Here is a 15000-nt window from a genome sequence, read left to right on the forward strand (position 1 = left end):
CTCACCATTATGTTTTTCTCGCCTCGCCATACATTTTGCAACACTCACAGTAAGAGTGTATAATTTTTCAACGCTTTCGACAGTGATAGTTTTCATCTTCACTGTTGCTTTTCACTTTTTCTCGTGTATATTTCAATACTTACAGTAGAAGCGTACTATTTTTCCACGCTTCTTCACGCCAATATATTTAATTTCTATTCCCTTACATCTGTGACCTATTTCTTTGTTTCTTACCTTGCAGCTTCCATTATTTTTATGATCTTATTTTATTAGACTTACAGTAAGAAAGTAAATCCTTTTCACGCTTCATAATGAGATGTTTTCATCAATTAATTCACTCGGATTCACTTCTTGTACCTATCAAACAGAACATATGCATTTCACTTACCGATACCTCTCAGAGACATCATTGCATCCTCACACTTTCTCCCCTTCACTTCTTGCACTCTCTCAAAGAATCTTACCATTCTATTTATGGAAATCATACAACGATTTTTCTTATTCGTGTTTTTTTTTTTTTTTTTTAACTTGAAGGGAATCTTATCCTCACCCAGATAAGTACATTCATAGTCAGAGGTTCAGCGATGTATCCCAATAATTTCAACTGTATGTAGCGTTGTTTTTACTTTAAATCTCCTGGTGTAAGAATATATTAAGGATCAGATTTTACTTATTTGACTGAAGATTCACGATAGAAACTAAACACAGTGGATGTGGGTGTAGTGTGTTTCTCCACTGCTCATCGTGACTGTACAATAAAATACTTCTCGACTTCTCGATACCTTATTTTAAACATCGTTGGATTACGAAATCGAATTCAATCCAGTTTGCTTTTCTTCCTGTGTGTGTGTGTGTGTGTGTGTGTGTGTGTGTGTGTGTGTGTGTGTGTGTGTGTGTGTGTGTGTGTTTGCTTGTTTGTTTGTTGAAACTAACGGGACCTTCTGCGAGATGACTCCAAGCGTGCCCAGGCAAGGCCTACTAGAGAGAAATTAATAATTACATCGCAGGCATTTGCAGAGGATCACTGATGCACCCAAATCACACAACTGCAAATATAGTCTTGTACAATTACATCACGGTAAACAAAATTATTGAAAATCCATTTTTCCATAAAACTACTAAACAACGTGCAGCTGCGACTACAATCACACATAATTTGTTAACAGATGTTGATGCCGTTTCTCTAGTGGATGCATGCAGTGTTGGTGACACCTCCGAAAAAAATAGAAAGGATGGTGATTTGGGCATCAACTAATGCGCTTCTCAATAATTATTGCTCTAAAGAAAATAATATTCTGCATCTACAAAAGGTAAATTCAGGCAGGAAGAGAAAGCTGGAAACTGTTAGTCAAACAGAAAAGAAAGAAAACTAATCTGGTGTTATGTTTGCTAAACACACATTAAGTAACTTTTTTCATGTCATTATATTTGTATGCATGCATTCTGATCCACATACGTAACACTATCCCTATGAAATAATATATCTCTGTGTGTCTATGTTTATATTCCTTTATCTATGTACTGTGTATCACTAATATATGTAATATAAGTATTACTAGTTTTATTATTGTCAATCTGCAACAATTGCATTATGTATTGTTATTTGCAATAGCTACTATACATAAAACCAATAGAGAGAGAGAGAGAGAGAGAGAGAGAGAGAGAGAGAGAGAGAGAGAGAGAGAGAGAGAGAGAGAGAGTGTGTTTCACTGTTTGATCTGCTGCAGTCTCTGACGAGACAGCCAGACGTTACCCTACGGAACGAGCTCAGAGCTCATTATTTTCGATCTTCAGATAGGCCTGAGACCAGGCACACACCACACACCGGGACAACAAGGTCACAACTTCTCGATTTACATCCCGTACCTGCTCACTGCTAGGTGAACAGGGGCTACACGTGAAAGGAGACACCCAAATATCTCCACCCGGCCGGGGAATCGAATCCCGGTCCTCTGGCTTGTGAAGCCAGCGCTCTAACCACTGAGCTACCGTGTGTGTGTGTGTGTGTGTGTGTGTGTGTGTGTGTGTGTGTGTGTGTGTGTGTGTGTGTGTGTGTGCTGCTCTCAGTGCTGTGTTTGACCTGACCTGTCTCAGCAAAGCCTAACCTGACTTCCACCTCGCTGACGTCACAGGAGGAGCGGAGTGGCCTTAATTTTATAGTAGACCTTGGCCCAGGTCGGGTGAAATACATTTCAGACAGTGAGCATGGCGTTATAAGATTTTAAAGCAATCATCTGGTTTCCGAACAGTGTAGGAAGATAAGATGTTAGAACCAATAAAGGCGTAGTTTACGGAATTAATATTAGTATAAAAAGGTGTGACATCATAATATTACTTGGTTAATTTGGAATAATTTGTAAAAATTTTGTAATAGCTTTTACTGACTTACAAAATTCTTCACTGTGTGAGTTTATCAAATAAATATCAGCATAGATATAAATATATATCTAAGACCTTTAATATCTTAAGTGTATATACATTCATAATGTACATTGCACTCAGCCTTCTCAATAAACTGTTAAACTATTTTACAAACAAATATATAACTCACATACTTAAGCACCTCCCCACGCTTTTTTTTCTTCTTTTTCATGCATAGCATCATAAACCTTGGTGACGATAAGGAACACTAGAGTGGATTCCTTCCTTCCCCTTTTATGCCCCGGGAGCTGTCATGACGTGGTGAGACGTGAGTGTCAGGCTGCTTCTTCAATCCTCCTTACCGATGGAGGAGTTGCAGACAAAGCAGTCGGCGAGTGAAAGGAGCGGCGGGTGTGTCACGTGCACTTATAAGGTAGCCAGTGAGAGCGGTGGTGGTGGTGGTGGTGGTGGTGGTGGAAAGGATGAGAGGGAAGTTAAGGAGCTGTGACGGAGGATAAATCTGACAGTTTATGTTCACCTTGACAGTTTTAAGGTTTTACAAGGGATAGGAGTGCACGTTTACGGATGTTGGCTCACTAGGATAGCAGTAGTAGTAGTAGTAGTAATTGTTATTGTGAAATTAGATTTTTGCAAATTAATGTATGTTGTTAAAAACATTTTATTATATTTTGCTACAGCAATGCCTGTAATATAAAATCAGCCTATTGTATGTTTCTGTCGAATGCTCGAGTCAGATTGGGAAAAAGTCGAACCATCTTGATGTAGATAAAAAAAAAAAAAAAAAAACTACCAAAAACTAGTGAAAAAAAGTTAAAAACAGTTAGAAATACGAAAATAAGAATATAACGATCATCTTAGACTAACGTAGGAAGAAAACAGAGGAGAAGAAAACCAAAGACTACTGAGGGTAACAGATGAAAACTAAGAAAAAAAAGAGATTGATGATGAGAGAGAAAATTTTGGATAAAATATTATTTGGAAAGTAGTAAAGATCAAGGATAGAAGACAAAAAAAAGAAAAAAAAAGAACAATCAAGAATAGAAGACGAAAAAGAATGTAAGGGAAAATGAACTATGAAGGATATATCGAGAGCAAGAAATCAAGATGTGAGAGCGTGAAGATTGGCGAGAGGGATGCGTGGAGTAGAGATTATGAATGGTCCAAGGTAGGAAAGGCGAGGGTCACGCACACCACTAACTAGGGTTCCTCTCCTCATTCCTCTCCCTCCTCCACACCCTCGTGCTTTTCCCTCGATTTCCTTACAACTTTCACCTGTGACAGTTCCGTGTTCACTCCCTCTTCCTTTCAGTGATGTCTTAATCCATCCTTTCCTTCCCTTAAGGCCTCCCCAGTCCCCACGCCACTTCCATTATCCATAACATTCTTTAGGCTCCTCAGGGTAGGCACATTGGTGGAACTTCAACTTCTAACGATAGAGAGATGAGGGATAGATATCATATTCCTCAATAAACTTACAGAGAGAGACAAAGTTTTACTCTCACAATTATATTTTGATGATTTGTTTTATTTTCTACGCTTACCTCAATCTGAAATCGTGGTTTTATTTATTCCATTATGTATTTTCTAATTTAACAAGGGACTAGGATCTAGGGAGCCAAAAAGGGTGAGAGAAAATAAATATAAACATGCTTAAGATGGTAGTCTCTAAAGAGTGTAATCAAAAGGCTTATCCAAAATGTCAGGATAAGCGTCTTGAAACCTGCCTTAATGTGCAAGTTTCATGATCACTTAAGAGGAAAAACAGCAACATGTATGTATTCAGTATCACAAAATTCGTATCACTTTCACCTCATATGTTCCCTTATTTGCCTCGACAATAAAACCGAAACGTAATAATGACGACCCAAAAAATCTATCGTTATGACCCAGCATCTTTACCCTTTCACTGACAAACAAATTCACTTCTTTAATGGCTATAACTTGTAAGTAATATATTTATGACAGACTCTCATTGAAATATTTTTGTAGCTTGAAAAGACAAAATCACTTACTGTTTTAACTCTTTTCTCGCTTGTGTCTCCATGCAAACAGTTCTTACATTGCTGGGAAGGTTGAGAAACGATGATATGGCTTTCAGTTCCACAAGTGAGGACTACCGCGTGGACATGATGCAGGCAACGGGTTTACGGTGACTTGGGGAAAATGTTACGGCAAGAACTGGAGCCACAGGTATTCGAATTGAAGGGAAAGGGAAAAAATAGCTTAAGAAAAATTAGCTTAAAGGCAGAGCTTTTCAGAACGGTACATTCCAGTATGATATTCAGGAACGCATTGTTAGGGCGAGGAATTGCACGAGGAAAAAATGCAAAGTAAGAAATAAAGCGTCGAGAGAAGGAAGAGAAAGTAGGATGGAATGGACACTCACAGAAAAGGGTGAAAAAACAGCAGTTGCTTGGAAAGAAAAGAAAAAAAAAACTGTAAAAATGCAAAGTAATGTCAACAAGGAAGAGGAATTAAAAGAAGGAGGAGCGGGATTATACAGTGATAGTAAGTGAATGTGGGAAAGAAGAAGAAGAAGAAGAAGAAGAAGAAGAAGAAGAAGAAGAAGAAAAGAAGAAAAAGAAGAAGAAGAAGTTATGATAATTATGATAATGATAATAATGATGATGAAAATGACGATGACGATGATAATAGTGATGATAATGACAACACCCATTCTATATAAGATGGAACACAGAAACCTAATAAATAAAAACAAAACCAAATAAACACAAAAAGAAAACGGAAGAAGAACCAGAGAGACAAAGGCCACACACACACACACACACACACACACACACACACACACACACACACACACACACACACTGAAAGAACTCAAACCAAGCCACATATTACAGCTCACCACATTCTCCTTGACCTTCCTACTGTACGTACATTTATGAGAGGTGGTAGCTGTAGTGGTGGTGGTGGTGGTGATGGTGGAGTGACCTCTCTCAAGCTATCTGGCATTTCGGTCCTTCACATGACTACCACCCCTTACCACCACTACAAAAAAGACCACTCTCTCCCTCGGTTTCACTTTATCTACATGAAGCATAAAGAACCGAGGAAAGCAGGCAAGGACATGGGTTGGTTGATTTTGAGACGAGATTGTGGAGGAGGAGAAGGAAGAAAAAGAAGAGGAAGAGGAGGAGGGAAAGGAAAACAATAAGGATGAGGAGGAGGAAGAGGAAGAAGACGACGATAATGACGACGAGGGAAGAAGACGATAAGGAAAAGAAGCTAAAAAAAGAGGAACTGGCGGTGTTGAAGTATAATGAGAAGGTAGTCGAGCAGAGGAAGAGGGGAAAATAATAGGAAGAATAGAAGGTGGAGGACTAGGTAGCGCTGGTGGTGGTGGTGGTGAGGAAAAAGCGGGAGAAGGCAGTGGAGAAAGGAAAGAAGTGGTGACAGGTGAGGAAAAAAAAACATGCGGAGATATTAAACTTGAACGTAAAAGGACAAAACAGAAAGTGCCGTCGCCAGAACCAGACACACAGGATGATTATAGAGATAGAGAGAGAGAGAGAGAGAGAGAGAGAGAGAGAGAGAGAGAGAGAGAGAGAGAGAGAGAGAGAGAGAGAGAGAGAGAGAGAGAGAGAGAGAGAGAGAGAGAGAGAGAGAGAGAGAGAGAGAGAGAGAGAGAGAGAGAGAAGAAACAGGATAGCAAAAAAATAGTGCGTAACCAGAGGAAAACAAAGATCCACTGTAATAAAAACAAACGAAAAATAGTGAAACGTGATGCCAGAGAGAGAGAAAAAAAAGACGAAGAACATTTCAAAATCATAAGAAGGAGAAGGAAGAAAAGGGGCAGGAGTAGGAGTAGGAGTAGGAATAGGAAGAGAAGGAGGAGGAGGAGAAGGAGACAGAGGAGTAAGGAGAAGGAGGAGGAAGAGAAGTACAAGGGAGTGCAAGAGACATACATCAACGCCAGGTAAGATATGAGGTCGTCCACCCACAGGTACGGATGACAGGAGGCAGGACTCACGATGTTCCCACCTTCACCCACACACGCCCTATCACAAGCAGAACCCGGCACAGCACAACCTACCACAGCAGCCAAACCCACCCTGATCTCGTTCACAGCCTCTCATTCACCGCAAACCTCCACTGAAATAGTTGGATAAAGAGAGAGAAGGGAGGATTCAACGACCAGGAAAGGTAAGAATTATAAAACATAACAGCAGGGGTCCGGCACAACCTCCAAATAATTTCACGGGTTGGTCGACAAAAGGCATGGAGGAAAAACGAAGGGGAGCGTTTCAATGTGCCAAGGAGGAGAGGGAATGGGTGTGGCGTGGTGTCTCTTGCTAAGTGGCCACAGGTTGGTTTAAGTGACGTGCATTCACTTATCTACGCATATATATTTACTTCTTTTGCATTCACTTATCTACGTACATTTTTTCGGGGAGGTTTTTTTTTTTTTAAGCTTTGTCTGTTTTAAAGCCATTAACTGAGTCACTTAAGTGCATAGAGTAAAATGAAATACTGCAACCTTGTATTCTTAAAGGATTAAAGATTTGTGGTCGAGTCATTAATCTTTAAACATGCCCCTCCCACCTCTCTGTCTCTCTCTCTCTCTCTCTCTCTCTCTCTCTCTCTCTCTCTCTCTCTCTCTCTCTCTCTCTCTCTCTCTCTCTCTCTCTTCATTTCTATCTTTCTCATTAATTCGTATCAGTTTGTTTATTTTCTTTAATATCAGTGTTGTGCTCATTCTTATCTCTGTATTTCTTGAATTCCTCGCTTGCATCTTTTCTCTCTCTCTCTCTCTCTCTCTCTCTCTCTCTCTCTCTCTCTCTCTCTCTCTCTCTCTCTCTCTCTCTCTCTGTACCAGCCCAACCATGGCCACGAGCAAACGTCAGGTTAAATCTTCCTGACACCCCAATAAGAAGGTGCACATTTTCTCAATTATAAACTTCATGTGAGAGATTTATGAAACACGCAAGCAACTCCACCTTTTACATCAGCATCGCCACCACTACCATCAGAGCAAGAGCAAACAAGAGGCGACGTTTAAGAGCATGGGGACGTAATACAGCAGGCGACTCATTAGGATGCCGCAGAGGCCAGAATAAAGTAAACGTAGGGCAGGAGAGTGTACAGAGGAACGTGATACAGGTATAGGAGGAACAGAAGTGGGGGAGAAGAGCACACACGAGGTAATGGGAGAGTGATGGAACGGGCATAGATGTGAGAGAGTGCAAGATGGGTAAAAAGGAGGAGAAAAAGGGAAGAAACAGGAGATGGTAGTATTTAGTGCAAGAATGAAGGAAGAGAGGTTAGGAAGGGAAGATAAAAGGATGTAATGCGTATGATCAGACGAAATTGATTTAGGAGGTGAGAAAAGAGGAAGTGAAATAAATAAATGAGATGATAGGATGAAAAAAAAAGGTGATGAAGTAATAATTTATTGGTCTTAATACACGTTTCAGGCAAAGGAATTAAAAGCAGGGAGGAAAAAGACGGAAGAGAGAAATGAGGATACGAGAACATGAAGGAAAAGAGGACGAAAGGAAGCAAAGAAGTAAGGTTGATACGAAAAACTCGAGTGAAGGACACAAAAAAAAAAAAAGAAAGATAGGGTGGGAGGAGGGGAAGAAAAATAGTATGTAGTCCTAGGAATAGATGTGTGAGAAAAAGGTACGAAGCTAACATAAGAAAGACTGAAGCCAAACACACACATGCAAAGAAAAAAAAAGGGGTGGGGAAGGGAGAGACGAGTGAGGAGTGAAAGAGGAAGGAAATAGAAGGAAGAAAGGAATGCGGTACGGGACACCGTCTAGTTCGCTGAGTTCACGACCTTTCTTGCCACAATACACCCTCCCGCTATAAGACACCCTACCCGCGACTAAGTAACACTCTCCTTTCCTCCCTTTTCTTGCCTACCTGCCTGCTCTTCCTCACCATCACCACAGAACAATCTACACCGCCCACATCCCCACCTCCACCACCATCACCACCACACTGCCGCCAATATGACAACACCTTCTTTCGACCTGGATGTAAATCTCGTTACACCGTGTCTAGGCAGCCGCCCTGATGACCCTTGACCCGAGCCCGGTGTTGTGAGTCCAGCGCAGGACGTGCCACAACCAACCAGTCAGCCAGCCTCCATGACTCTCTCTCTCTCTCTCTCTCTGAACCATCATTTAATTAGTATTAATCTTGCACTATCCTTTTGTAACGAAGAAGCTTTTCATTATGATATATTGACTTGTGAAAGCAAATGAAAGTAATAAGTCTACATGAAAAATTCTCTCTCTCTCTCTCTCTCTCTCTCTCTCTCTCTGTGTGTGTGTGTGTGTGTGTGTGTGTGTGTGTGTGTGTGTGTGTGTGTAATAACCTTCGGATGCTACTCACCCCAACAAATAACAGTGACACACCCTCACTTCCCCTGATCTTCTCAGTACATTACACCCCCAATGGATGCCCCTAACAAACACATTCCTCAGCTTCGTATTGCCAGAACTCTCCACAACACAGCAGCCTATTATAATGTTCCACGCTGCCGCACATTCAGTCCTGACTTGCATTTCCTTGACAGTGATAGGCGAGTCTACTTTTAAGCTCATTATCCACACACCGAGTGAAAGGACGAATCCCAAATCCAACTCAGATTGGTCACCGCCCTATCAACACCACTACTGTTTTCTTCAGTATGACAGAATAAAAGACATTGTGACAGCATAAAGAGCTGTGTGTGTGTGTGTGTGTGTGTGTGTGTGTGTGTGTGTGTGTGTGTGTGTGTGTGTGTGTGTGTGTGTGTGTGTGTGTGTGTGTGTGTGTGTGTGTGTGTGTGTGTGTGTGTGTGTGTGTGTGTGTGTGTTGAAGAATTTCATATGAAAATAAAAAGAAAAAACTCACAACGCAAACCAAGGAAGTCTGTGTAGTTGTCGTCTGCTGCATAAATAGCTGGGCGCCGCCATGTCCCACCAGCACCTGACGCCAAAAGAATACACGCCTTCCTCACGCCCACCTTGACCGCCGGGCTTCCCACTCCACCCACAACTAACATGGCCCATCTCGGCCCTCTCACCCCACCTCCACGTCCAGGTTCCGCCCAGGAGGACAGATAACCCTCCTGATCTCCACGGCAAAGACACACGTGGACAAGACCACACCCGTCTCCGTGATAAGAGTCGCTTTTCTCAAGTAATGAATCGCATAACAATAACTTAACTGCACATGGATAAGTGACCACTCTTCCTGATTATTCTTTCTGGTTGCTTCCTACGGTTAATTCATTAAACGTTATTGTGATAAACAAATCTAGCATTTTACAACACATTTGCTGAACAGGCTCTACCCTGTTCTTCCATACAATTAAATGGTATAGGATTGACTAGGCTCAGATAAATACTGTATACACAAAAAAGAAAAAAGAAAGAAAGACAAACCTGTCACAGGCATTTTAAGGTTTGGCTTATTATCATCTCAGAATTTACCTTAATGACTAAGGCACCGATTCTTGCGGAAAATTGAAAGACAATAATTTAACGAAAATCTTTGTTTACCGGTTCCTTCACTTTCTGCGTGGAGTTTTCTTAATGGTCGTCTCTTTTTTATTAAAGAAAATAAGAAAATACGCTGTCCTTCTCCACGAAACATTATTCATTGGCAGTTCTCCACAAAACTCCCTCATGCGGTAGGTTTGACCACAGCCAAAGTATTATTACTTTATCCGTCTCAACAAGAACAAGAAATTTTTGTTCTGTATATAATTTAATTTATCACGTAGCATTTCGAGCCTCAATTTCAAAACAAATTATTATTTTCTACAAATAGCGATAGTGCGTTAACTATCTGAGCTATTATATCGTCAGTGCAACTCAGGACCTTACTTGTGCAATAGTGGTGACAACAAACACCCCTACAGGTGTTGCTCCAGATTTCGTAATGAAGAAAGTCGTCTGTACTCCTATATTTCATTACTTCTCTCTAATATGTTGTTTTTATCCTATCTCCATTCATTTCCTTTACCTCCCTTCTCCCGAATTCCATATCTTCCTTGCCCACTCGCTCTTCCCTTCCCACTCCACTCCCGCTGTATCATCACCCTCCCGCCTCCAAACAATTTCTCATAAAAATCTCGTAAAGCTTTTCGTGACAAAGTAACAGCCACCTTCCCTCGTGTGTGTGGGTGGAGGTAGGGGATGAGTGGGCGGGTTGTTCTGCCTCTTCAATCCCTCCCAACACAAAACGTGTGTGTGTGTGTGTGTGTGTGTGTGTGTGTGTGTTGGTGAGTGGGTGGGTTGATGGGCCCCTCCCTCCTTAATTCCTCCCAACACAAAACTGGCCGCATGTGGGAGGGAGATGTGTTGGGAGGGAAGGGGAACCATACTTTAACATCATACAATCATCTTTTATACCAACATTTTCATTATTTTGGACCGAGTACTAAAAAATCACTTGAATAAAACGAATATACAATGATTGAGAATTAACCTTTTAGAACATGCGTGTCCATTATCCTTCTCTATGAATATGTGCAAGTAAAAACCACCTCCTTCATGTGCCTTGCTGGAGAGTAACGCAAGTGTGGTTGGGTGTGGCCGCCGCGTGGGGTGTAGTGCTTAGCGGGAAATTTGTACAGAGGTAAAGAGAGAAAGGCTGACAAGGTTTTGCTGAAGCGTCCCCTGCGCTAATCACACTGAAGGTAATTACAGGCAGCCTTTGGTGGGCCGCTCGGATAACAAGTGCTTCCTCCAAACCACAACGCTAATTTTTTTACAATGTTTTTTCTTTCTTCTTTCACTTGGCTTTTACACAGTCTTATTCCATCTGTTTATCTAAGTCAAGTGTGATTTTTTTTAGAAGTGCTGAGTAAGAGACTGTGTCTATATATGGCTGGTGTTGGAGTAATGGAATGACTGTGACAGGCAGCACTGAACATAAAGAAGCCACAATCACATGGAGGATGAAAAGCAACCAGCCACAAAGACATAGGTGGTACTGCCCTCATTGACACACACACACACACACACACACACACACACACACACACACACACTGGTAAAAGTAATAATACAAAGAACTTACATCTTGTACAAGCGTCATAGTTGAACCCAAGCGAAACATTAGGACGTACGAAAAACAATAAAAACTCCACGCAAAAATGTTAATCTCAATAAAATCTAAAAGCAAAATTCAAAAATATAATCAGATAAAAAATCATTACACACACACACACACACACACACACACACACACACACACACACACACACACACAAATCATTACACACACACACACACACACACACACACACACACACACACACACACACACACACACACACACACACACAATTCTCTTTATCTTGATGTTTCTCCCGAAATGAGCCCAAGGTGATGTGTTAAACGTGTCACTTCATCTCACTATATATTTATTTGTCTCTCTTACAATGTGCCCGGCTTGAGATCCACGCTGAAGGCACGTCTGGCGACTATACATCCACTGCTTGGTATTAAGTCCTCTCACTCAAACCCGCCGTGATGGAACTGGCTGTTAATGTAACTGCCGACCCCCGCTGAGTTATACTGCCGTCCCAATCATTGTCTTCTTTCATGTACTCTTAGCGTGATCAACTGCCTCCATAACCATTTGTCTTACACGTCCACGAGGAAAAGAGATCTAAAGGGTTAAAATGCTAAACCGAAAGTTGTTATTACCACTTCTAATGTCTAAAAAAATAAGGCGGCTGCACTATTGCCTCTATTTTTCTTTTCTTTTTTTTCGCCTATTTAAGACTAGGAGTAATTAAAAATAAACTGGTTTCCTGATAGAAGCGATAATGCAAAAGTGGCTTGGGTGACCACATTCCTCATGACGCAGCCCGTTCGTTGGTGATGACGGCGATTAATTCAGAAAAATAAAAGACAGCAATATCACTAAGTTATTTCAATGTGATAATCCACGGGAAAGCTTTCTGTCCACGACACCATTCGGCACTTAGCAATAATAATTAAATTTCTGAGTTCTGGTTGCGTACTGCTTTCAATTTCCAGCCCCAACTTAACTCAAAGGAGATTTAGCGAAGAGAATAACAAGAAACGTTCTGCATGGAAAGCCTGGAAGGAACGGAACAGGTTACGTGGGTCTTCGAAAATCCTGTGGAGAAGAGAATCTGGAAGGAAAAAATAGGTTGTTGGAGAGATGGAGAAAAAAAAAAAAAAATAAGGGTGTTGGAAATCCAGAGGGAACTGAGCAGGTTGGACAATGGGAAAATAAATAATAATGCAAGGAGCAGAGGGCTTGGAGAGAGAAATTAAAAAATGTCTATGGAGGGATTGAAGTTAAAAAAAGCAATAATTATTGTAAATGTGTAAAGTTAAGAAATTATGTCCTTTAAAAAATGTTAGACGAATAAATTCGAAAAAGAGGGAAAAAAAGGGTGTTTGAAAATTTTTTGAAAGGCAAGGAGGCAAAAAATATACGAAAAGCCTTCTGGTGGAGTAAGAAGACAAGAAAGGAGAGGAGAGGAAAGAGAAGGAGAGGAGATGAGAGGAAAGGAGAGGCACAGCACACAATGACACAGCCGCCCTCCCTTCGTGACCCAGCGAGAAAGTAAGTAGTCAGAGTGGCGCTCTCTCTCTCTCTCTCTCTCTCTCTCTCTCTCTCTCTCTCTCTCATAACACCTAGATCTAAAAGCGAAAAAGAGAAACACGAAGACTTAATAAATACACCGTTTCAACTGCAAAATAAAATAAATGATTACATATATAACACAATATAATATAAATGTTATTGTTGTTGTTGTTGTTGTTGCCGTAATGGCTGTTTTTGTTATTGCTGTTGTTGCTATTCATTTCGGCCCATGTTAAATATTCTTGTCTTTTTTATAATTTTTTTTTATTACTGTGTGTGTGTGTGTGTGTGTGTGTGTGTGTGTGTGTGTGTGTGTGTGTGTGTGTGTGTGTGTGTGTGTGTGTGTGTGTGTGTGTGTGTGTGTGTGTGTGTGTGTGTGTGTGTGTGTGTGTGTGTATGTGTGTGTCGGTGTGTGTGTGTCGGTATCTTTGTGAGCACGAGGAGGAGTTCGGCTCATTAACTCCAGACTAAAAGGCTTCCCGCATGTCAATCCTTCTGTACACACACACACACACACACACACACAGAGAGAGAGAGAGAGAGAGAGAGAGAGAGAGAGAGAGAGAGAGAGAGAGAGAGAGAGAGAGAGAGAGAGAGAGAGAGAGAGAGAGAGAGAGAGAGAGAGAGAGAGAGAGAGAGAGAGAGAGAGAGAGAGAGAGAGAGAGAGAGAGAGAGAGAGAGATGGTCTATTCTATATACTGAAAGACAATTTACACAGAAAAAAAAAACATTTGACGCAACACGTGCCAGCAGTAAAAGACAGAGAACCCAATGAATTAAAGAGAATCACATGGTTGGCGGTGCTTGCCAGACAAATAAATCCCACGCCAGCGATGCAAAATATACACACACTTTTAATATTCCAACAATTCTGAAGCATTAAATCTCGTAAGTATAATTACATACAATCTACTCGCAAGATAAAAAAAAAAAAAAATACAAGTTTGATACGTTTGAATAATAATTTCCTAACAAACCTTTCTCTCTCTCTCTCTCTCTCTCTCTCTCTCTCTCTCTCTCTCTCTCTCTCTCTCTCTCTCTCATTATGGCCATTTATTCCCTTCCCATACGGTACAACGACGGCAGAAGGGATGGGTATTTGGGTACTGGGCTGTAGGTATGGGCATCAAAGGACCTCTCTTCTCTACACCCCCACTTCCCCTCTAGAGGTCAGCCGGGCAGCAGCAGGGGGGAGGGAGCGACAGGTTCAAGGGAGAGGCTGGGGAGAGTACCGGTCACGAGGCGAAAGGAAGGGTTGGGAGTGGAAGGAATGGGAGGAGAAGGGGATGACCCGTTTGCCAGAAAGAAAATTACATGAAAGGAGGGACGGGAAAGGGGATGTGGGAGGGAGGGAGGAGAGGTGTGTATCAGTGAAAAAGAGAAGGCAAAAGGAAGGGAGAAAGATACGCGTGTGTGTGTTATAGTGAGGGAGAGGAAGTAAAAGGGAGGCCATGGAAGAAATGAGAGAATAGGAAGTGGTAATGGGATTTATAGATACAAAGTGATAAATAAGTGAATGGTTACTGATGTATACTAATCAGCAATATGTGTGTGTGTGTGTGTGTGTGTGTGTGTGTGTGTGTGTGTGTGTGTGTGTGTGTGTGTGTGTGTGTGTGTGTGTGTGATCGCGACACGGTATTACATAAGAAAAATGAGAGAGAGAGAGAGAGAGAGAGAGAGAGAGAGAGAGAGAGAGAGAGAGAGAGAGAGACGTGGGAGGCAAGGGAGCAAGGAAGGTAAGAGGGGTCATGCGTGTCGAAGAATTAGTCTGGGAGAGGAGGAGGAGGAGGAGGAGGAGGAGGAGGAGAGAAGAAGTCACAGAGGGAAAGAAAATTATGAACTTGAGGGGAAAGGAGAAATGGGGCGGGTTGATGAGTACCAGTAGAAGGTTAGTGGATGGACGGGCTGGTGTATGTGGGCGTGGTGTGTGTGTGTGTGTGTGTGTGTGTGTGTGTGTGTGTGTGTGTGTGTGTGTGTGTGTGTGTGTGTGTGTGTGTGTGTGTAATTAAAACGTGAAGTAAAGAAATG

General features: G+C 41.6%; 1 protein-coding gene across 1 annotated transcript in view; it reads right to left on the reverse strand.

The window, feature by feature from the left end:
* The window catches only part of LOC123518274, a 590049-nt gene that overhangs the window by 429123 nt on the left and 145926 nt on the right, over positions 1-15000 (reverse strand).

This window comes from Portunus trituberculatus, chromosome 43, assembly GCF_017591435.1.
Source record: "Portunus trituberculatus isolate SZX2019 chromosome 43, ASM1759143v1, whole genome shotgun sequence".
Classification (NCBI taxonomy): domain Eukaryota; kingdom Metazoa; phylum Arthropoda; class Malacostraca; order Decapoda; family Portunidae; genus Portunus; species Portunus trituberculatus.